The sequence below is a fragment of the Podarcis vaucheri genome, assembly GCF_965113315.1.
Source record: "Podarcis vaucheri genome assembly, chromosome: 4".
In the NCBI taxonomy this organism is placed as follows: domain Eukaryota; kingdom Metazoa; phylum Chordata; class Lepidosauria; order Squamata; family Lacertidae; genus Podarcis; species Podarcis vaucheri.
In genome coordinates this window covers 34,514,800-34,537,720 of record NC_138762.1, presented here as the reverse complement: position 1 = coordinate 34,537,720, position 22,921 = coordinate 34,514,800, and the positions used below count along the sequence as shown (strand labels likewise).

General features: G+C 40.6%; 1 protein-coding gene and 1 long non-coding RNA gene across 16 annotated transcripts in view; one reads left to right on the top strand and one right to left on the bottom strand.

The window, feature by feature from the left end:
* Window positions 1-22,921, top strand: part of LOC309531865 — a 134,981-nt gene that overhangs the window by 19,811 nt on the left and 92,249 nt on the right. Inside the window, exon 4 of one of the 3 annotated variants that reach the window (XR_014219495.1) lies at window positions 5,837-5,943. The exons of the other annotated variants lie outside the window; for them this stretch is intronic. This is a non-coding gene — a long non-coding RNA (uncharacterized lncRNA). Of the gene's footprint in view, window positions 1-5,836; window positions 5,944-22,921 lie in introns of those variants that run through there. 3 annotated transcript variants of the gene reach the window in all.
* The window catches only part of ZBTB20 (zinc finger and BTB domain containing 20), a 511,117-nt gene continuing 504,468 nt past the window's right edge, over window positions 16,273-22,921 (bottom strand). For all 13 annotated transcript variants that reach the window (XM_082221566.1, XM_082221567.1, XM_082221564.1 and 10 more), the window contains one exon: window positions 16,273-21,047. The gene's annotated coding sequence lies outside the window, so the exon portion shown is untranslated. The remainder of the gene's footprint in view (window positions 21,048-22,921) is intronic.

Genomic DNA, 22,921 nt, shown 5'->3' with positions numbered 1-22,921 from the left:
CGCCAGGCACTTCTGTCTTCCACTTCTGTCTTCCACATACCACACATACAAGGAATATAAATCAATTTTTCTGTACCAGCCTAGCTGAGTCCATGGATTGGAAATATAATTATTGGCTAAAAAGTAGCTATTGCTTTTAGGTTACATGCCAGAAAGGGAAATTTAATGAAAGCTAGAAATTGAAACAAATTTGCAATATCTGAAACAATAATGGACAAACATTTAAAACCACCTTACACTTTGGGGTATCAGATGCTAGACTGTTGAAGGCGAATTCTGGACTGCAGTTAGGGTGTGTCTGTATCCACGTGGGTGTCATATTTCTGTATGCCCCTTAATGTAAAAATGACAACAACTCTCCATGTAGCAAACCAGCGTAGCCCCTTTCCTGATGTGCTAGTTTACCACATGCAAGGAGCTCTTTACATGGAGGCGAATTCAAAAATATAACTCCCACCTGCAGTCTAAAGTGGTAATATGCAGAATGCAACCCCCTCAACATACCGCCCTCATACTGCATAATGTGAGAACGGTTCTTAGTTGCCCGATTACAATGGATTAGATATGGAGCCATGCAAACCACACATAGCAAGGTGGGAATGAATAAAAATGAAAATGTCCCAAATGGGCTTGAAGTGGACTCAACTTTATTGGCTGCGTTTCGTGGTGTTTGGTATGACACAGGGCAGGGATCCAGTCACTGGCTTGCTGCCCAATGTCACTATCGAAACCCAACTGCTGGAATAATGTTAAAGGGAGCTGAATGATCTTCCCCAACCCAGCATGAACTACTGTGGGTGGGTGGGTGCATGTTCTTGCAGCCTGGACATGTGGAGTCCATCCCAACTTCCTCAGCTGGGGTTGAGTCTTTGAAGGGGAACCCCAAGGCTCTTTAATCAATGTTAGTGTACATCAATAACCGCAGAGCAAATGTTGCTGTGAGGAAGGCAAAAATCTCGCAGTGTTGGGGCCAGTTGTTGTGGGGGGTAAATTCCTTCCCAACCCCATCAGCTATCAGCTACGCTGAATCTACTGCAACCAGAACAGCTTGTTAACATAGACCGGGGCAGAAAAGTCAACAGCAACAGTACCATAGCCACAGAACCAGCCTTCTAAGGCCCTGGAGTGGACAAAAAAACATACTGTGCCACCAATGAGTTCCCAAGGGTGGGCTTTTATTACACTACTGCACAGCTGAGTGGCTATTCATGAGCCACCTGCTGTGTGCCCATTCCAATCAGACCCACACTTGCCCAAATCCACATGGGTGCACAAGTAGAGTCCTTGTTTAGGAAGGGACCCAGGACTTGCCACCACAGCTGAGCAGGTATTTCATCCTTGGCCTCTTACAGTTAAATGCAACACTAAGCCACATTGAGACCTAACACAAATGCATTGCTTCTTTGAGATACAATATTGTGATTCCCGGATAAAATAAAATTGAAGCAAAAAAATAGACTTCCTCAGAGATTTGATAAAGTTTTGCCTACGTGACTTTCCCAGCTGTATCAAATGGCATGTTTCTACTACTATTTATACTCTTATTAATCTCAGTTTTCACCAGCTGTGTTGCCAGTTGTATTGAACAATCAGGTGGCATGGACTTATATGGGATGTGTTGTATATTGCTGTCGTTCTATTTTTGATCTTTGTCCTCTTCTTCTGCCTTATGGCACCAGAGTTTGTGCTTCTTTGTGAGACTTTTGTACTACAAAAAACAAAACAAAACATAAACAGCTTCCAAGCCCATCTGAACATTTTCTTTAAAAGAACAGGTGTTCCAAGTACTATACTAAGTGTCCCAGCTTTAAGAATGTGCACTGTTCCTCCAGCGGACGCATCAAGAATTTTGATCAGCACTGTGGCAATTTAGAGAGTCAAGAGCAGGAGAATAATGTGATGAGTTATTAATAGTTTACACAAATTATGTATATGAGCAGGTATGACCTAAAACTATCACCATCAGAAGTCTAAAGCCATTTGACGATAGGGGAAACTACGCAGTCACAGTAGCAAAAAGGAATAGTTTGCTGGTAGCAAAAAGGAATAGTTTGCTGGTAGTTCACATGGGACTATGCAGGGACGATATTAAATCAATAGTTGAGAAGGGTAAATGGCAGATCTAAAATATGTTGTCTTTAAGTAAAGAATTAAAAACCCAGCCTAAAATAGGAATAATTCTTTGTTCTTAGGTTTTTTTTGTGTTGTTATTTTCTAGCCTAGAGACAGAAAGGTTTAAAGGTGTAACACTAAACTATGGTTTAGCTCTACATCAGGCTTCCTCAACCTTGGCCCTCCAGATGTTTTGAGACTGCAATTCCCATCGTCCCTGACCACTGGTCCTGCTAGCTAGGGATCATGGGAGTTGTAGGCCAATAACATCTGGAGGGCCGAGGTTGAGGAAGCCTGCTCTACATGAACTAACTTATTCTTCTTCCGGTGTTGCACATTCCTTCTTTCTATCTCCTCTCCAGTATAACTGAGAGGAGGAGTTCAGAGGATTTTGCTTTTGCTTTTAGTTTACCACAATCTGTTAACTCATCTGCAATGGGTGGGAACTGTGATTAAGGACAGCCCTCGTCAGGGATTCTTCATCCAAGTAAACATACAATGGAGGGTTATGGGGATGAGTGTGACAGATGTGCTCCCCTCACCATTCCTGTTGCCCTCCTTGTGTTGAAAGCTGAAGCAGGGAACCCCTTGTACTGATGAATGTTCCCCATGTGTTTTAGACCCCTTAAATGGTCTGAATAGTCTAAATTATCTTAAATGGTTAAACCTTAGGGCCTCAACTCCCCCCAGAACTCAATGGGGAATGACAGGAATATTGCAAGGGTGGATCTAATCCCTGTGTTCCTCCCTCATATGTCTACTTAAACTCAAGAAAAGACTGGCTAATTTAAACAAGCCAACTTCATAAACCACCGTTTGTAGTTGACTTGGTTGACACTAACCACTGTTAATGTTGACCACAGTTAGAGAGTTTGGAGAAAACACCAAATCTTGCTTGAGCAAAAGCAAAAGCTTCCAAATTCCTCCTCCTGGCCATATAGGGAAAGCAGATGGGACAAGGCAATGTCTGAGTCCAGAAGTAGGCTAGACTTGTTCAAACCATGGTTTGGTGTTATGTACAAACATACCCCAAAGATGATTACATACTACCCAAGCTACCACTGTAGTATAGCCTGTACTAAATAAGCTTAATGGTTTGTTTGCTTTTGGGAGGTGTTTTTTAAAATTTTTATTCGCTATAGCTTTATCTGTATTCACACATATGAATTGCACAAATAGGACAGGAAGCGAGAGCTGTTCTCTATTCAGGGTTGCTCCCTCAAGGACAGCGTACAAGGTGAACAGCATGGCCAAAGTTTTTAATTGCCTGCATTTTACATGCTCCAGGATTTAATAGGATCTTTAGCTGTCAAAGATGTCAGTGCATTTCTAATAGATTTAACAACAAAATCTGAACCGACAGTTTAATTCTTAACACAAGCTGCTTGAAGCTGAGGAGCAGTGTTACACCCCTACACTTTCTTGTGCCAAACAAAGGAAGAATATGTTGAATATTCTGCTTGGTTTCTTTTTAGTGCAATGAAAGCTTGGCTTTACCAAGACAGCTAATGTCTGTCCTGCAAAATCTCCATCCTTAAGAAAAGAGTGGGATTTCCAACTGGCACAATGTGGTCCTTTAGAAGCGACAATAAAAATTGTAATTGTGCAATATCTGTACTACATTGTGTGCATTCTGATGGGACAAGACAAACAAAAGCTGGAACAGAAGAACCTTGCTAACACAGATTACTTAATGTGATACTGTAATGGTTCTGTCCTGTTGGAAAACTGTTCCACCTAAAATACTGCAGTCAAGTAATTGCAAGAGTCAGGATGCAGGCTCAGAATTCTGAAGAACTGGGATTTACAGAACCAGAATTCTCAATTGTGTTATCATATTCAGCTAAACAAATGGAGGAGTGAAAATAGAAGGTGACTCTGTGGGTTGTTTTAAGTCATGCAGGAAATCTGTGCCAGAACCAAGAATAGAAACCAACTTTTTTTACTCTTAAAACCAGCTTAGGAGAGTTGTGATTGGTGAAGTCAGTTTTAAGTATGTTTCTGGTACTATATTAGTTATGTAGTTATAAAGCATTTTATGTGAATTGGTTTTAATCATTTGTATTGTGTATTTTGTATTGTTATGTTACTGAGCAAAATACTGGGGGCAAATATATGTGTAATCACCCCTGAAGCTGTGGGGTAGAACGGAAGAAACCATTTGTCAAGAAACACTAGCTTATGACTGAAAGAGGTCTGAATGCCTGTCTTGAGGGCAGAAATATCTTTCTGTCTGGATTATGTGAACAGCAGAAATGCCAACAAGGCTTTAGTCAAGCTAAGGCAATGCACCAGTGTGAAGAAGGTAGATTTGTTATTCCACACAGCTAGCATAGGAGCAAACTCCAAGGGCCTGAGGTCATCCCCCCCCCAAAGTATTTGAGGGGGCTGGGGTCCCCCACAGTTGATGGGCATTGCCATTCAAATGATGTGCGTATGTTGTGTCTTGTGATAGATTTATGCAATGCAGGGCTTACCGTCCCCGTTCCCTCCCCCCACCACCATATTTTAAGTTGGCATCCTTGGCAGCTAGTATCACTTTAACACCTAAAACAATGGAAGACTGCTTCTGTAGGTGTTTGTCCCATGACCTGTTACTACTTACCCTATGATTGCAGGGTTGAAGCGCAGTATAAAAATATCCAAATATCTAAATAGAGAGCCAGTGTGGTGTAGTGGTTAAGAGCGGTAGTCTCGTAATCTGGTGAACCGGGTTCGCGTCTCCGCTCCTCCACATGCAGCTGCTGGGTGACCTTGGGCCAGTCACACTTCTTTGAAGTCTCTCAGCCCCACTCACCTCACAGAGTGTTTGTTGTGGGGGAGGAAGGGAAAGGAGAATGTTAGCCGCTTTGAGACTCCTTCGGGTAGTGATAAAGCGGGATATCAAATCCAAACTCTTCTTCTTCTTCTAAATAGTCAAGGCAGGACAGCTTTCCCTGTCCTTTTCCCCGGCTTTTTAAAAATCAATCACTTTCACTGCTCTCTGCTCTTTTAAAAGTGGCATGCATGCTCCTACTGCAGCTGCCATTTACACTTTCAATGAAAATGGTATATATATTTTTCTAGCCATCTAAAACACCCAGTAGAGGTATATTGAGCAAACCTTGTGATGTGTATGAAATGTCCTGGTAACACTCACCCTTCAAAATGACAAAACACCTGGTGCTTTGAGACTTTCATATTCATCTTCTAGTTTGCTCCTTCTCTGCCTGGGCCATCTTTTGATCCTTTCATGTATTCATGACAGAAGCACAGAAAGCATACAGGAAACGATGGACCCATTTCCCTCACATTGGAAGTTACAAACTGATTCATGCAGCAGACTACACTGCTGATGTTTAGCATCTGATGCCAATACCAATTTGCAATGCGGCCTGTTGGAACCAAAGGGAAACCATATAAAAATTACTTTGTGTTTGTGTGTATATATGTATATGATAGGCTTCAAAACTTCATCAAATATACAGGTGAACCCTTTCATTACACTCACACTGCTATCTGCTGCTGTTGCTGCCAGTGGTGGTTCACTGGTAGCAGCTGTGGAAACTCAGGCTTAATGACCTGGGTCTGCACTAAGAGACAGCTGGAGTCAAGAGTCAGGGCCTTGCCCTCCCAGACCAGGTGGGAAAGGCCTGCAAAGCAGGGAGTAGGACTCACAGCTGATTCCTTCTTAGTAATTTATGCCTCTTCCTATAGTCCTCTTCTCCTGCCCCATTTGTTCTAGGAGCTCCATAAACTACTCTTTTGGTGGATTTGGCCGTGTTAATTTCTGTCAGGAAATGATGAGATGGCAAAACGGCATGCCTTCAGTATTGTGACCGGTCTCACCAGGTATGAATTATAATAATTACTTTTAGAAATTTTTCCTTAAGATGGGCTAACAAAATTTCAGGATTGTCTTTTAACTGTGTTGAGAATTACAAACAAACAAAAATAATTATTGCAATGATCCCAAAGTTCATGCTTTCTTGGAGAGAATGGAGTTATACCATAGCTTTCCCATCTTTTGAAGGACACAACTAGTACATAAGGTAGCCACCCTATCCTCCTGTATCTCTCCTCAAGATTCAAGTGTTAGCATTGTGCATCTGGTAAAATGCCGAATGGTAACACAAGGCAGATGGTCACTGGAGACTTGTGATATTTCTCTAATTTATTCATTTATTTATATCTTGGCGTTTATTTAAAAATTGACTCACCAAAGCTGTGTAGTGAGAGCTTGCCCTATTTAAGTACATATTCTTTCTGACAATTCCTCTCACGCTCACCCCCCAGTTTCTACTGTTGCTCATGTTAATGTTTTTCTAAGATGAAAAGCTTTTCAGGGTATGGATTTTCTTATTCAGCCCAAACCTAGTATTTGCAATGCCTCCATTCTTAAAGAAATTCCCCACTGTTTAAAGGAACGAAATCCGCTCTATTATGTACAGTAGACCTTGCCATGCTTGGCTTTGTTTAATGTGATGACTGTAATAAACAGCATGGTGAGATCCAAAAGTTCCCCCTAAAATACGGCATTCTTTTGGCATTTGTTCCACACAAGTGAATAAAGAAACCCACAGTGACAGTTCTTCAGAGTAAACCTCTTGTATTCATGAGAAGCAGCTGTGCTCCTGGCTGGGGAGAAATCGATTGCCATGAAGCCAAGGTATTTGCATATGAACTGAAAAGGTGGATTCTATTGATGAAAACCAGGCCAATGAAGCATCCTTTTATTTAAAAAAAACCCCTCATTTCTGCAAACACTACCAAGGGGAAGGTAGTTGAGGCGGGAACCCCCTCAAATATATTATCTCCTGGGTCTCCTGTTTGAAAGGAGTACAAGTAGGCTTTTGAACTACCAGTCGTTCTACATTTCTTATCTTTATAGAACCAACATAGCTACTAAATCTCTGACTGAAACCATCATTCTAATGAAATGAAACACAATTTTACGCAGCACAGCAGGTTTTCCACTGAGACACATTTACAAACTCTCTATAAAGCTTCCTCATTTTAAATATACCAAATCACAAAAACGCAAATGGAACGTGAAAAGAGTGGGAAGGAAAGTGAAAAGGGCGGCTACACAATTGGTGTTATCCATCTTAAATCATACTCAAGAGTAGACCCATGAAAATAATTTGATTTACTCTGGATATGACTAATATTGGTCAATCCAAGAATAGCCCCCCCCCTTAAAAATGTGATTTGAGGAATCATAGAAGGGGTGGAGTGTGTGGAGACTGTAGATAATTCAGTTTATCTACAAGATAGAGCCGGAGTAATAACATTTAATCTGCCAAATGATGACGTCTCCTAACAGATGTTTATCAAATGATGAGATTTAACAAGTTGTCTATGTCCTTGATTCTAGTGTTTGGCTTTTCTGACAAAAAGGCCATCTTTGTCGGTTTGTAACATTCCACAGCACACTAATTCATTTAATTCAAAGAAATGCCACTGGCTTTGATGGTATCACACATGAGTCAATGGGTGTGGGCTGCGTATTAACTAGGAAATCGAGATCTGGTGTAGTATAGTTATTTTCTAATTTTGCCTCTGCCATGAATTCGTGCAATGTAAGCCCCCCCCCTTTTTTGGCCCAGGTACACTCTTTGTTGATTGGGCGCTCTGCCCTGCTCACAAAAGAGGGCACAGATTTGCATACATGCTGTGCCATAGGCAAATTTTCATTTACCTATGGCATAGCATGTATTCATTTGCAAAGCATGTACTCTTTAGCTTCAGCCCCTCCCACTAAAAATTATACAATATAGTTGGGAAATATTGCAATAATAATTTATAACAATATTATAACATTCATATAAACATGTTAGAATCAAGCAAAAATAACCCAAAACTTGTTGTTTAGTCGTGTCCGACTCTTCATGACCCCATGGACCAGAGCACGCCAGGCATTTCTGTCTTCCACACAGGAACAAAAATTAACATTGTGCAACTGGCTACGAATACTATGACATTAGGTATGCTCCCCACTCTGTCTCAATTCTTCATAAGTAAAATGGGTCTGTCTTTAAGAAGGGATGGGGGGATAAGGATAAGGGAGATCAGGAGGACAAAGTGCTTCAAACACTCTGCTGTGGATGTTACCCCTGAAGCTGGTTTGGAAGCAGCAGCAGAATTCTACAGCCTGGTTGCTATCGAGCATTGGCTACTAATATAACAACTGTGTTGAAGAAACTGCACTGGTTGCCAGTATGCTACCAAGCCGTCTTCAAGGTCTTGCTATTAGTATATAATGAAGCCTTAAAGAACCTGGGGCCAGTGTACTTAAAACACTACCTTATTCCTATACTAAGCAATGAGTTCACTTGCCATGGGTTAGTGCAATTGATCTTTGACTGGCAACAACACAGATTCAAACCAGGGATGGTATTTCAGAAGACAGGGATGGTCATAAGATCTGCAGCAGCCACGTATCAGATGCCCATGCTTGGGTAAATTCAAGATTAAATTGTTAAAAATGAAGCAGTGTATTCTAAGAGCATTTGTGGTGGCTATTTATTATTTATACCTCCTAATAACTGCAGCAATGTTATCAGAAAAGGTCAAAAAACTGCACCTATCTCTCTATGTTCCTTTTCTGAGCAAAAAGGATTTGAGCCTTTGACATTAGCATACCCATTTCAGTGTTTATAGCAGCAACAGCAATACAAATGGTCTGAAAATAGCTAGAATTTTGCAGTGTAAATGTACAGCCCACCTAGGTTTGATGGAGGGTCTCTTTTATGGCTGTGTGGAATGGTTAGCACAGGATGTGAATAAATGTAGGAACTACAGGGGTGTCACAATAGGAAGAAAGATGTATTTGATAGTTCTAACAGATAATGCCAAAGGGAGGCAACAAAAGAAATAGGCTGGGAGATTGTAGTGCATAAAGGGAACAATACCAAACCAGTTCCTTTATCAAGGTAAGGCCTAACTAGTTAAGTACCATGATTAGCAAAGAGGTTTCTCTGTGTCATAGAATAAATGGGTGGGCCTTTCCCCATACTCCCCTCACCTAGTTGCAGTTTAGGAAAACAATAGCCACAGTTGTATGAGTGAGCTGAAAGAGCAGACTGGAAGCTGAAGAAACAGAGACATGTTTGCTTTAGGCTGGACTTTGGGTCTCTCCTAGAAACCTGAAGGGGAAGCAAAATCTTTGGGGATGTTAATGCTGTGAGCCTCTCCAGCCTATGTTTTGGTTGTATATACTGTACGTGCAAATGAAACCATATGTCCTAAAGACACCACAGTCCCCCTTGACCTTCATTCTAAGGAAACTGAACTCTGGGTAATCACTAGAGCCCCTGGAGTCTCTCATCTCTGAGATTGGGTTGGTGTGTTAACAATACATTTGATTTTTGCACTTTGTCTGTGACAAGGTGTTTGGCAAATCTTTCCTGGTATCTTACATATGTTTGCTCCTCAAGTAATGTGTGCCTTTCTTTCTCTTTGGCTGCTTTACCTTTCAGTAGTGTTCTGTGTTTTTCGGTCCCAGTGGGACACCAAGTGGGCACACAGAGAACTGCAGGAAAGTAATTTAACAACCCAAAATTATTTCTTTAGATGCAAGAAACACATTTAGGAAAATCCTGTTGGGTTTTTCCAAGCGTTATGATTAAATATTTTGAAGCAGTTGCACAATGAACAATTAGCTCTTGTATATGTGAGTGTGGGTATATATAGAGAGCTATACGTATATGTTCATTTTCTTTCCAGGACAGGGATTGGGTTAGTAGTGTTGCAAAGTAGCTAGTACAGTATTTAAAAGTTACCTTGCCACTGGAGACGATGCAGCCATCCATGGCTTCTCTTGCCCTGCTCCTCACTCTTCCACTCACCCTCCCTGCTTGCCAGGCTAGGAGGAGTTCTGCAACACAGGGCTTTGGGAAGAGAATTGGCTCATGTTTAGCAGCTTGGGGCCACTTGTAGAATTTCCTTACCTCATATGTGCCCACTCAGTGACTTCAATCTGGCAAACTGGTATCAGGGCTGGAGCAGCCATTAGGCGGGATGAAGGTACTGCCTCAGGTGGGAGAAGAAGTTCTTGAGGTGGCACCTCCAGTGGAGAAGCTGCTCCGGAAATCAGCACTGATGCTGGTGGTGCTTCTTTGGCAATGGCAACAGCTATGCAGGCAGTGGCAGCAGGGCAGCACTTTCCATTTCTCCTCAAGCCACCACTGCCTGGCATTGTTACAGGTGGCACATACTTGTTTCACATCCGTAAGAAATCGGTATTTTAGTGTGGCAGCACCTTCAATTTGGAACTCCCTGCCTATGGACATCATTGAAGGGTGTTGGCACATACCTTGGAATAATGACTGGTGGCGAGGTTTTATTTACACATATATCCAGGCTGAACATTCCAACAGTTGTTTTTCCCTGATTAGGTTTCTGGATCGTCTTACCTAAAGTCATAGCTTTGTTTTCAGTATAGAAATCAAAGCAAGCACCTGTGTATTCCCAATTTTAGGTGAGATTAGACAAGATTGGCCTCTTGCCTGTTGTTTTGCCCTTAGGGCAGCTGCACCAGACTGAGCTTTTAAAAAAGTAAGTCTTAGCCCTCCTAGAAAGCAAGTTGTGGGGCAAAATGTGCAGATACTTTCTAAGCGATTTCTGTGAAATTAGTGTGATTGTGGTGTGACCATCTTGTATATTTTCCCTGGTACTGAGGAATGCTTCTTGTTGCTATTAGACAGCAACAGCATCAGTGTATGTGTAAAATCTATACTAATTGATCACCACAGTCAGGATCTGCAGGACATAGCTGACTTCCCATGGTAAGCGTAAGGTTGCCAGGGCTGACTGTCTCTCTAATTTTGTGTTATCACACTCCCTATGGCAGTGATTTTGTGTTGTGCCCCTCCCCTCCCCCAGAAGCTATTTTGTGACTGGCGTCCCCAGCTTTCTCTCAAAATTGAAAATGTGTCCGCTGGTTCAAAAAGATTGGTGGCTCCTGCCCTAAGATGACTGAGCTATTGTCCTCCTAACCCTAGGATGATGTGGCCTCCAGCCTGGTGATTGGGGAGGGAGAAGAGGGCCTCCAAAATCATTCTCCAAAATGATACCTCATTAAAAACATGATAAAATAATTTTAGTATGATTTATATTTAGTATTATTGGCCTGTTAAGTTTATAGTGGTCATGTAATTCTGTTGGAAAACATAGAACTAGTTGTGGTAAATCAATTAAGTGTTACCAGTGGCGTAGCGTGGGGGGTGCCAGGGGTGCCAGCCGCACCGGGCGCAACATTTGGGGGGGCGCATTTGGCCGGCCCTCCTCGAGGAAGCAGGAACCCCACTGTCCTCAGACCTTCTCCCTGCACCAGCCTTCGGATGGCTGTCCTGAAGACTTGTGGTGGGAGCAATGGCATAGCATGGGGGTGCAGGGGGGGCCTGCCGCACTTGGCGCAACATCTGGGGGGGCGCGGAAGAGACTCGAGTGCTAAAATCCACGGGTTAGGGGGCGCAAATTACTTGCCTTGCCCCGGGTGCTGAGAACCCACGCTACGCCACTGAGTGTTACTATTTACAGAAGGATAACTTAGGGTGAGAGAAAGGAGCAGCAAGCCAACATCCTGCCCCACTCTGAGGGGGGACACATTTGGCTTGAGGAACTGTGTTGCTGCTCTTCGTGTCAAGATTAAAAAAAAATCAAGCAATTGTTTTAAAAATAGAGACCTGAACTTTATATGTTTGTTGAATTAGAGTGTTAATAATAGATAGCACTTACATTCTGCTGTGGTGTGCTGTTTACATTGGCTGCTGAAAAATTCTACTGTAGTAGACACTGCATAGATGGATGGTATTTTACTCTGAAATGATTCCTGGTTGCTTCTTCCTTTTCGTAATGTCACTAGGTTTATGAAATGACTTTACAATGTGCCAACAAGAAGGCTAGCATGTATGTACAGGGTGAGTCTTTTAAAAGAGGCCCCGTGGAACATGTGTACTCTTTCCATGGTGCCTCTTTTAAAGGAATCACCTTGTATATGCATGTTGACCTTTTGCAGCCGTGCACTGGATGCTATTTTTCAAGATATCCCTTATATAGTGAGATTGGAGGGGTGAAGGCTGTATACCTGAGTCCCTTCTAATTCATGGATCCAGCAAGGATTCAATTGCTGGAATAGCCCTGAAAATTTCTTGGCAATGGCCTAAGCATGTTTTGTCCAGGTAAAAAGGGACGTTGCTCTGTGCCAGAGGCAAATGGGTGAGCCTCTCTTCCCTCAACTTTCAGATTTGAAAATAAGGGATCAGCAGCCTCAAAAATAAGGGATCAGCAGCCTCACCTATCCCGGGGACAGTCTATGGGATATCTAACAATCCGGGATAGCAGCAGGAAGCAGCGGGAAACAGCGCTGGAATAAGGGAATTTCCTGCAAAAAAAGGGAAGGTCGACAGCTATGGTTAATGCTGTGAGCCCCTCATAGAATTATGGAATTGTAGAGTTGGGACCCCTTTATTATGATGATAAATCATATATCATAAAGACACCCAGCAGGGGTGCCAGGTCTAGGGAGTGCAAGGGGCTTCCGCCCCCTCAATATTTTGAGGCAGGGGGCTGTGCCCTCCAAAACTGAGGGGGGCAGTCATCCCCCGCCACCCCTGGGTGAGTGTCGGTTTGCAGGGCGTGGGGTAGGAGGCTTGGAGGGCGATTTTCACCCTCTGCACACACACACACCTGCGATCGCTAGTGCATCCCAGCAGGCATGGCTCAACATTATGCATTCATGACAGCCCCCCCACCAACGTTGGGCCTAACTCAGTGCACCTGCACCAGAGTTTCTGCTGTTCCTCATTCCAAGGAAACTGAGCCTTGGGTAAGCGCCTGGAACCCCTGGAATCTCACACGGCTTGGAGATTGGGGTGGCATGCAACAATAGGCATGTGCGTATGCCATAACCAAATCCAGCAAAACTCCTGTGCTGAGTGCATATTCCTTAAAAGTATGCCTGTGTATGTGTAATATATTTAGATACATGTGCTTATACACACACACATAGAGAGAGGATGGAAATGCTGCAACACTTAAATAAATCCATGCTTCCATTAAATCCATTAAATTAAGCCATGGTACCACAGCACTAATATCGGACATAAGCATTTGCACAGCTCTTAAAAGGCACCAGGCAGAGGCTTATTTCTGATCTTAGCATTGTGGGATAAGCCTCTGCTGCAGGCTTTTGTTATCAAACAGCAAGCAGAGACTGATCTCTGATGTTAGTGTTGTAGTTCTCAGCACAATGCCAGAGATAAGCCTCTGCTGGCTTGATAAAAAGAAAAGGCAGGATATATATATATATATATATGTATATATATATTATACACACATACAATCTTAGCACTGTGAGACTACTGTACTGATATCAGAGATACATATAAACCTCTGCTTGCTCCTGTGGCTTTAACTTTGAATCTCCTGGTATCATATGACATCACTTGAATGACATGTGTGGCTCCACCTACTTGTCAAAATAGTCCATGGATTTCTGGATTCTCCCTTCAGTTAGGGCCTTTTATTTCAAAAGAATAGCCATTTATTTCAATAGTCATCGAACCACACTGCATATTGGCTTACTGGGTAGCAGAGTTATGTAGCTTTTATACATCTGAGTGTTTCTTAGGGCTGATCACATTTTTATCATCATTAAGATGATGCCTATTTGAAAATTAAAATTGATTAGAAACAATTCTGCTCTGTATATTCATCTTCTTATGAGAAATTTCTAGTGAATTCATTAGATGTAAATCTTGCCAAAAAGCAATGGGTTGGATTAAGTGGACTTTGAGAAGAATCAGCGATGAAAAGAAATAACCAAGTATTTGGCATAATGGTGCAGTTCTTTTTAAGCCATTATCAATGTGTGTTGGAATACTTTACCATTAGTTCTTCTTTCCACACAGCTGACTTTATAGTCTCTCCTTTTCAGAAGCAAATCAGCATCAGCATCAATACAATAATAGTGAACTTTGTGGTCTTGTGCCTATATCAAGGTATTGAAATAAGGCCAGCCATAGATGCCAGTCCCCGTCTTTCCAGTTCTCCTAGCTTAAAGAGTATTTTTCTTTGCTGTTCTTTTCCATTTCAACTTTTAATTTGGATTTCTGAGTGACTATAGGAAGAAGTCTATAATTTATTTATTTTTAGTTGGCTGAGAGAGGCTTTGCTGAGTGATGGACTCCAAAGCCAACACTCCAAAACCATCCAAGTTACATGTTCTGTGTCAGCAGAAGGATTTCTGCTTGCGCAATGAATTCTCTGCCCACCTGGGTGTGCCCCCTGAATCTGTTGTAGGGAGGGTTGGGTGTGGAGTGCGTACAGGAAGTGTTAGTGGGAAGAACCGTTGTGCAAGAGGAAATCCTTGCACTGATAGAACATGTGAAGTTGATACCTCCCCTTGTTTCTTTACCTCCATGGAATTAATAGAACTTTCCCCTTGCTTGCTTTATTACCCTCAAATATGCTGGCCACTGCAGCCTTGGCCTGCTTCCTCTGCTAAGGTGAAAAAGGTGCCAAGAGAAGGTCACATCATAGAAAGTGGAGTTTAGAAGTCTCAGGGGGTGGTAGAGTGGAGTTTTGCCTCCAAGGCTGTCCTGAAGCAGCAGCGCTTACAGCAACACATCCAGAGATGAGCCTGTCACCATGACTCATAACTGGAACTGGAGACACTGTTATTAACAGCCAGCATTGGCAAACATCCAGAGGGCACCGTGTTAGCTACCCCTGCTGTTTATCAGGTTTACTTTTGTATTGGAGTTTGTCAGTTTCTTATGCTGCTCTTATACAGAGTCATACCACCCACCAAAAGGCTTCATAGTAATGTATCCTAATGTGCTCAGGTGGTATGAAACTATCAGTTTAGAAGGACAGGCTGAAAAACCAATTAGCTTCTCAGGACTTAAGCAGTAGTCCTGAAGGAGATAGCAATACACTACGGGCTTTAGCTTATGCTGGTGTTACCTTCTGGGGATAGCACCTAAAGCCAAAACCATGTATCGTAAAAAAGTCTTTTTCCTTGGTCGCCAGACCTCTTTCTATTTATTTATTTTTTAATTCCCAAGCGAATAAAGCTGAATACGTGCAAGTTAAATCCACATAAATTGAGAGTTACAACAAAATGTATGTGAAAATGAACTGTGTCCAGGGCTGGATTTAGGTTTGATGTGGCCCTAAGATACTGAAGGTAATGGGGCCCTTTATATGTCCAGATGTCCTTTGTCAACAACAAATTGTCGCTTTGTGTTGAATATATGCTATATGGTGATTTATGAACCTAATAGGTATTGTAGTGGTTCTAGGGGTTGCTCGGGCGTAAGCCGGTGCAAACATCTGGCTGGGTTGCCTGAGTGAACCCTTTCTGTCTGGACAGCCACTCTCCCGTGGCTGTCTCAATCGCTGGCAGAATCCGTCAGTGGGCGTTTCTTAAACTTCTTCCAGCAAAGAAGCTCTTTGACGCCTAGTCTCCTCCTACTCTCTCTGCGTGAAAGCCTTCTGCGCAAGGAGCGCATAGGCAGCGGAGGACCTCTACTCTCCCCGCTGGTCCCCGGCAAGGAGTCCTGGGACCGCCTCGCCGCTTCCCCTATCTGCCCCCCTTCTCCACTGGTGCTATGCTGATTCTCTTCCCCAGAAGATGGGCTGCCTCTCCCAATCCCGGGACGCTCTCTGGAATCCCTCTGGATTTTGCTCTCTCCCTCTGGCACTGATGGCAGTTCCCTGACAGGTGTCTAAAGCCATTTGCACATAAGAAAATATGTATTTTATCAAAGTAATTGTTGAACTGAAATACAATTAAGATTAAGGTTTTATTTTATTTGTTTTTTATCTTATATTTTTGAAATGAAAGTCCAGTTTTTTTTCCTTTAAATTTTTGGGGGCCCCCCCAAGAGAGTGAGGCCCTAAGCTATAGCTTGTTTAGCTTATATGTAAATCTGGCACTGACTGTGTCTTCTTGCTTCTCCAAGTATTCTAAATACTGGGGTATGAGTTGGGGCTTCTAGGTCCAAGAGCAAAGATCAGAAGTGGCTCCAAACTCTGTCCTCTGATGTAAGGAAAGGCTGAGATTATACTGAAGGTCGTGGTCTTCTACACTCTACAGTGTTCCATACATAATATATCCACAGGAAAGTTTTCATGTGAGCCAGTACAATAGTAAAACAACAAAGACAGCAATTTCTTTCTTTCTTTTTAATTATTCCTTCATATTCAAACTTCACAAACAGTGTGAACTTGTACAATACCTCAGAAAGTGAAACTTACAAAAAAAGTGCTGGTAACATTAAAAAAAAGAAAAAAGAAAAACCCAAAATAACAAACATCATTCTTAGCAACATCGATTACTCTTCCACACAAAACAGAAACCTTGTAAAATTTATTTCCGTATCTTTAAGGCGTAATACTTCCGTATAAAGTATATGCAAGAGATAAAACTTCACAGTATTCCAAAATGTCACAATAATAATAATATAGTATAATGAAGCGCTACAGTTAATTTTATTTTTTTCCTTTTTTCTGTTTTAAATAACAAATACAAGTCACAGGTAAATATACGTGAGAAAAATACGAGGCTAATATTAAATGGCAGGTAAGGATACTCTCACTGTAAGAAAAAACTGGCAGGATGTGTGTAGTTATTCTATATTTTAAAGCACTTGATAGAAAAGGCGTATGCAAGGTTTTTAAAAACAATTCTCAGTTTACTTGCTTTATAACTGACATACCATTTACAGAGTAAAATGAGAGAAAAAAAAGGAACTCAGTATTCCCTCAAAACTTTTGACCTGCTCGTCTCATTTTCTTAAACCATGTCGCACTGTATAAGGGTGTGTTTTTGTGTTTATGTATAAGTACACTTACAGCCACTACAACACACTTTGGATTAGGCAGGAACTAGTATCTCCAGGAGAAGTATCTTTGCTCAAAAGGGATCTTGTCTTGAAGCCTTTACATTTGGAAATCATTGTTTTAATTTATGTAAAGACTGCAGGATTAGTCTTCAACGTAGTTTTTCCCATTCACTCAGTTACTAATGATTTTGGGGACATTTCTTTGTCCAATGTATGAATTATCCAGTCCTCAAACATAGAGAAATTCTAATGCTTTAAAAAAGCATACTAAAAAAGCAGAAAGATAGGGCAAGTTTTGAAATCAGCACTGGAATCATACATTATATATAGTCAACCCTTCAAAATGCTGGACCAAGGAATGGGAAAACATGGGTAGAAGTTCACTTAATAGAAATATCACTGTTGTGTGTTTGCATGTGTGCAAGTGTATTGTCTTGTATGATGGCTTGTATGTGTGGAATTCTCTGGCCACACGCAAGTCATACCTTGCTTCTGCACACATTTGTATATGTTAACAGCCAGCCATTCAGCTAACAGGTAACAGAAAGACAGCAGATAGCATAACACATCAATAAGGTGCTCAAAGGAAAAAGGGTGGCTACCACTCTTGGAATGGGAAGCCACATTAAGGTGCTTCAAAAAGGTTTTTTTTTTAAAAAAACAAACAACTACATTTAGTTCAGAAATGTACAGATTTTTGCACATAGTGATTGAGAGCAAGGCCAAAAGTTAAGAGATTTCTGACATCTTCCATAAACAGGGGCTTTTTGTTACAGGTTTTGTTATTTTTTTGTTGGGTGGGTCAGTGAACAAAAAAACTTAATCAAAAAGTGCAGAACCTGAACTGTGTCGTTTAGATTGTAATAGTTTTTGCCCAATCATTCAGTTGCTTTCATTTAGCACCGTTCCTTTTTCTTCCGGTTACAATCCGTTCCTACTGTAGTTATTGTACATACAGAAAGGACCAAGTTACTTGCAAGTAGCTGTTTGTATTTGTGATCTGTTTCAAGAGTCCAACTATTATTCCTCTGCTGCTTCTGTGTTTGTGAAAAATCTGGTTTTGTAGCTGTGAAAAGGGAGGCTAATCTCCTCTCACACTTCCGGCTTTGTGTGTATGTGTGAATACATATCTGTAACCCCATCACACATGAGAGTATATTATAACTGGAGATAAAGTGAACTGGGTTCAGACATTAGTGCACTATCTTTCCCCTGTGCATTTGAAACAGTCTCCAACTTTTTTTTTTAAAGTGCATTTAACATGAAATAAATTGGGCATTTATGTGCCCTTTGGAAAACACTTCAGAAGCGAAAAATGTCTGACTTGTGTAGATTTAGAAACGCCAATAGTGAATGGGTAATAGTAAGATCAAATAGGCAGATGTTCTCAGACAATTAATGCCTTTTCCAATATAGCAACACCATGAGTGACACGAAAAGGTGGAAGGGATTTGTTTTGAATTTTGGCATTTTGACTTTTTTAATAGAATGAATTTGGACTAACAACAACAGCAACAACAACCTGCCCATCTGGCTAGAATAGTTTGTTCAGAGCTCCAGTCACTTCTCCCCTTTCATCTGTGCCGATGTGATAACTTGGAATCTGACTTAGATTTAAAAGAGGACCTGGGTGCTTATGTGCCAACATCTATTAGGAATAAGGCACTGTAGAAATCTCAGCACCCTCTTTTTCTCAGCGCTGAGATATTGCATGTTATATAGTTAATTCTTCTATTTCGCATGTGTCAAAAACAGGTTCTGGAAAAGGAATTTAATTTTTTCTCTTATCAGCACCAAAGAGCTCCAGATCAGCACCCTTTGTCTCTACACACATGCACCCATACAGTCAAACAAGGAATACATGGATACTTTTAATTATTAAAATAATATGGGATTAAAGTAACTTTTCTTACTACTGGAACTCCTTATGAGTTTCTAAGTTATTGCATAGGAGAAGCTGTGATATCAGATTGTCCATTAAGCCACAATTAAATTATCACCACCCCCATTTCTGATATGGGGATCATATGTTAAATTTGCAGCATTCAGCTCTTAATTACTTAGGCAGCTAATAAACCCTTCCACCTCTAAGGTCCATAGTGATATGAGATCTAAATTGTCTTCTCTCAGACCATTCCCTGATCACCAGGGTCTTCCTTTGGCTTTCCTTACCCATTCACAAACACATGAGATGACCAGGAAAGCATAGAGTGCAGCAGAAGAGTATGTGAGGAAAGCAAAGAGGCAGCAAGGCTCTGGACTGAACTGGATTGGATTATAATACGGGAAGCACAAAATTATAATGTCTAAATATAATTGATCTCTAGGCTAAACCCCAGAATAAGTTGTGGGTAAAAAATATTTTAATGAAAACACCACAAAATATGGGCAACAGCAGAACTGCCACTTTTAGTGTTACAAGTCTTAATAAGGCCACAATCTGGGCAAAAAGTGTGAACTCATAGTAGGAATTTTCACTGGGCTACAGTGGAAATGGGGGCAAAAATGCCTCAAGCCCTTTAGTGTTAGTTTTGGATAAGTTGTGTGCACAGGGATTATGGGAAATGTTTCTCTGGGAAGACCTAGACATGGATACAAACAGGGAGTTAATTGCCACAGATTCCATAAATCATTTTACTGGACACTTTTTTTTTTACAGCCTCCTATGTCTTTTTTTTTTTTTTACGTGTAACTTAAAAGACGGTCAGGAGGCTAGTTCTATTATAAAGCAGGAAAAGAAGGCACATGATTTACTCAGTCTTGGCTGAACTCAGGTTTGGAAAACAAGGAATGCTTTGCTGGAAGGTGGGAAAGTGCTCATTGGAGCAGGATGCTCACAGAAGAGTTCTGGAGCGAGTGGAACAATGGCAAGAGACTGAAAGAGTCAAAGAGGGGAGAAGAAAGGGAAGTGAAGGCGAAAATGAAGACCACTCTTTAGCTTTCTATTTGCCTGACATGCTCAGGATTTGGCAGTGTTCTATGTCAAGAATGGAAAAGATGTTGCTTGGCCTTGAACATAGCCCAGTTACATATCTCCAGTTTATGGTGTTTATGGTGTTATGACTGTTGGCGTCTCCCTCTTCCCTTCCTTCCTACCCAAAAAGCATTTCGATCACAGCTTTAGTCTTCCTAGTTTAAGCATTCTCGCTGCTTTCTTCAACGATTGACAATGCATGTAGAAATTATCGACCACCCTTGGGTTTAGCATCTATACTTTCTGTAATCAGAAAATAAGCATTTCAAAGCAGTCATTGCTACTGCTCCCATCAGTCACAGATTGCCAATGAAAATCTGAATGGTGCCTCCTTTTATTATGTTGTTGGACAACATAATGCCTGGGAATTTGGATGGCATGTCTGGCAATAATGTCTTAGTGGACTTTACCAGAAATCATGGCCCTCCTTAGCGGACCTTTGGACATGCAGTGGTGTGAATCCATCATGGAAAGCACCTTCTCATTTCAAACTTTAAACTAGGAAGGAGATGAAAGACATCTGGGGTGATTATGTACAGCAGATGTAGGAAACTCTTTTGACCTTTGGTTTTCTCCCCTCAGACTTTGAATTGAAGGTTCATTTGTTTCCCTTACATCTGTTGTTACGTTCACCTTAGTCTGCCTTAAGGTGGAAGGAGGGGAAATGAGATTGCCAACAGCTTGATGAGAACACAGGGGTAGTACACAAAGTCACAGTCCAGTGTTTTAGACATTTCATAAATAACCTTAAAAAAAATAAAACAAGAACAATCCCTTTACTTACTCATCTGAAACAAAATAAACAGCAGTGGATACAAACTTCTTGTAACAATTACAAAAGAAAACAACAATACAACCCCCCAACTTTAACACATTTGTTTTAAACTCAAGACTGCAGCATATCCTTAAGGGCAAACTTTTCAATTATTTTTTCTTTCTTTTCTTTTTTTAAATAATGTTTTCACCAAAAAAATCCACAAAACAGTCTTGTACCAAGAAAATGCGTTCAAAAATAGAAAATATTACACAACAAAAATATGTACCCTTCCTTTCCAAAAAGAGTCTTCACAAAAATGTAGAAAAAATTCCAACCATTTTGGTGCTTTCCTAAACATGTAACCTTCAACCTAGGGCACAAATATTTATTGATTTAATTTTTGCATAAAACATGGAAGATATAAACCAACTATTAAGATTGTGAAGTTAAAGAACAGCCAATGTCCCCATTCTGTTCCACATATTCTTACAAGAACAAATAAAAATTAATAAATCTGATGATTAAACAAAAGATATTTGTGAGCCAATGGGCTGTGAAACCATTAATAGGACCCAGATACAGTGACATGAGTGGAAAACTGTCTTGTCTTTCAAAATAGGTATTTATATATTATTTCAACAAGTCTTAACAACTCCACTGTACTTGACTGAGAGAGAAAGCAAGAAAAAGGGTATTCAAGGTTAATAGTATACAGGGAAAACAGGCTGATTTTAAATATTTCACTTACTAAAAACTTTGTAGCCATATTTTAAACAATTGCGAGGGTGTCTCCATATACCCTCAAAGTGCAAGAAGCAAGGGATCTTTTCTGGATCACAGTAGTCAAATATGAGGAAGTCCATTTTCCATTAAGGACAGAATCTCAAATTAAAGTCAAGTAATACCAGTTGGTAGCGGGACAATTGGTATTTGATTTTTAAAAAACAAAAACTATGGAATTTGTTTATTCAACAGGTTTTACCTGGACCTAGAAACATTTTGTGGATATTATTGTAATACTGCACTGTATCCTACTGTTATTAAAATGGCTGCAGTAAAACTGATAATATTAAAAAGTATGACTGCAAAGACATATAATCTGTTTTGTACCAGCTCATGTAACTCATCATTTTTAATGCTGTTTTTGATTTTTAGTTTTATTTTTAAAAAAAACAAAAACACCTTTCTGGTTCTTATTGGAGCACATGCTGGGACTGACACTGCAAACCTCCGGGAACAAGTGCACCAAGTAGATTGGACCAACAAGGACCAACAAACATGTCCAAACTGTGGGTTTCTATTTCTAGCTGTAGTGCTTTAGATGCTTGTGAGTGAATAAAGGGAGGTGGTTTAGCCTCTTCCTTGCAAAACTGTGCATTTTCCTCTCTAAAAATTAAATATTTTCCAGTGCATCTTCCCCCACCTCCAAAGACCTTGCCACTCATCCTTCAAAAAGAAAACCCCAGATTTATAAAGATACAATGCTATAAAATCAGGTAATTTAAACAATACAATGTGCAAATGCCAAGCCAAAAAAACAAAAACCACCATACAAACTTAGCAACAATGAGCTAAGAAAGCTATCTAAAACTGGATGATTTGTAAGCATTGGTTAAGAAATGGGTAAGGCTATTTATTTCTATTTCAGCATAGTTAACCACTGATCCCCTGCTTTCTGCTCATTTATTGTTTCAGATTTTCACTTTTTACTCACTGGCCTTTTAGCTTTTTAAATTAAAATAAAGTTCTTTTTTGGTCTACAGTAGAATTACATATTAACACAAATAACAAAAATAGGAAATATTTTACCAGTAGATTTATACTACCCTACCTCTGTGAAACTAGAACAAATAGAGTAATTTGAATAAACATATTCAAGGGCAATATCACGTTGGACCATATATATCTATAAACTCCTGGTACACTGAGCCTGGCTTCTGCTACAATTTCAGGTTTGTGACAATTCAGTCAAAATTCAAATATGGCCACTTCTTTAAAATAGCAAATGGCACCCACTGACAACTTAAAATGTGCCGCTTCAATGGAAAATAAAAATGAAGAGATCTGGAGATCAAAAAGATTTTAGATTCCTTGATACATTCAAAATCCTTGGGGATTTAAGGACAGCTTTGAGGGCCATGAAGATAAGGACTATTGCAAGATAACTATTCAAGCGAAGTCTGCACTAAACACTGTGAGCAGGTAAGATAGCCTGACATAAGAAGAGCCTGCTGGATTAGACCA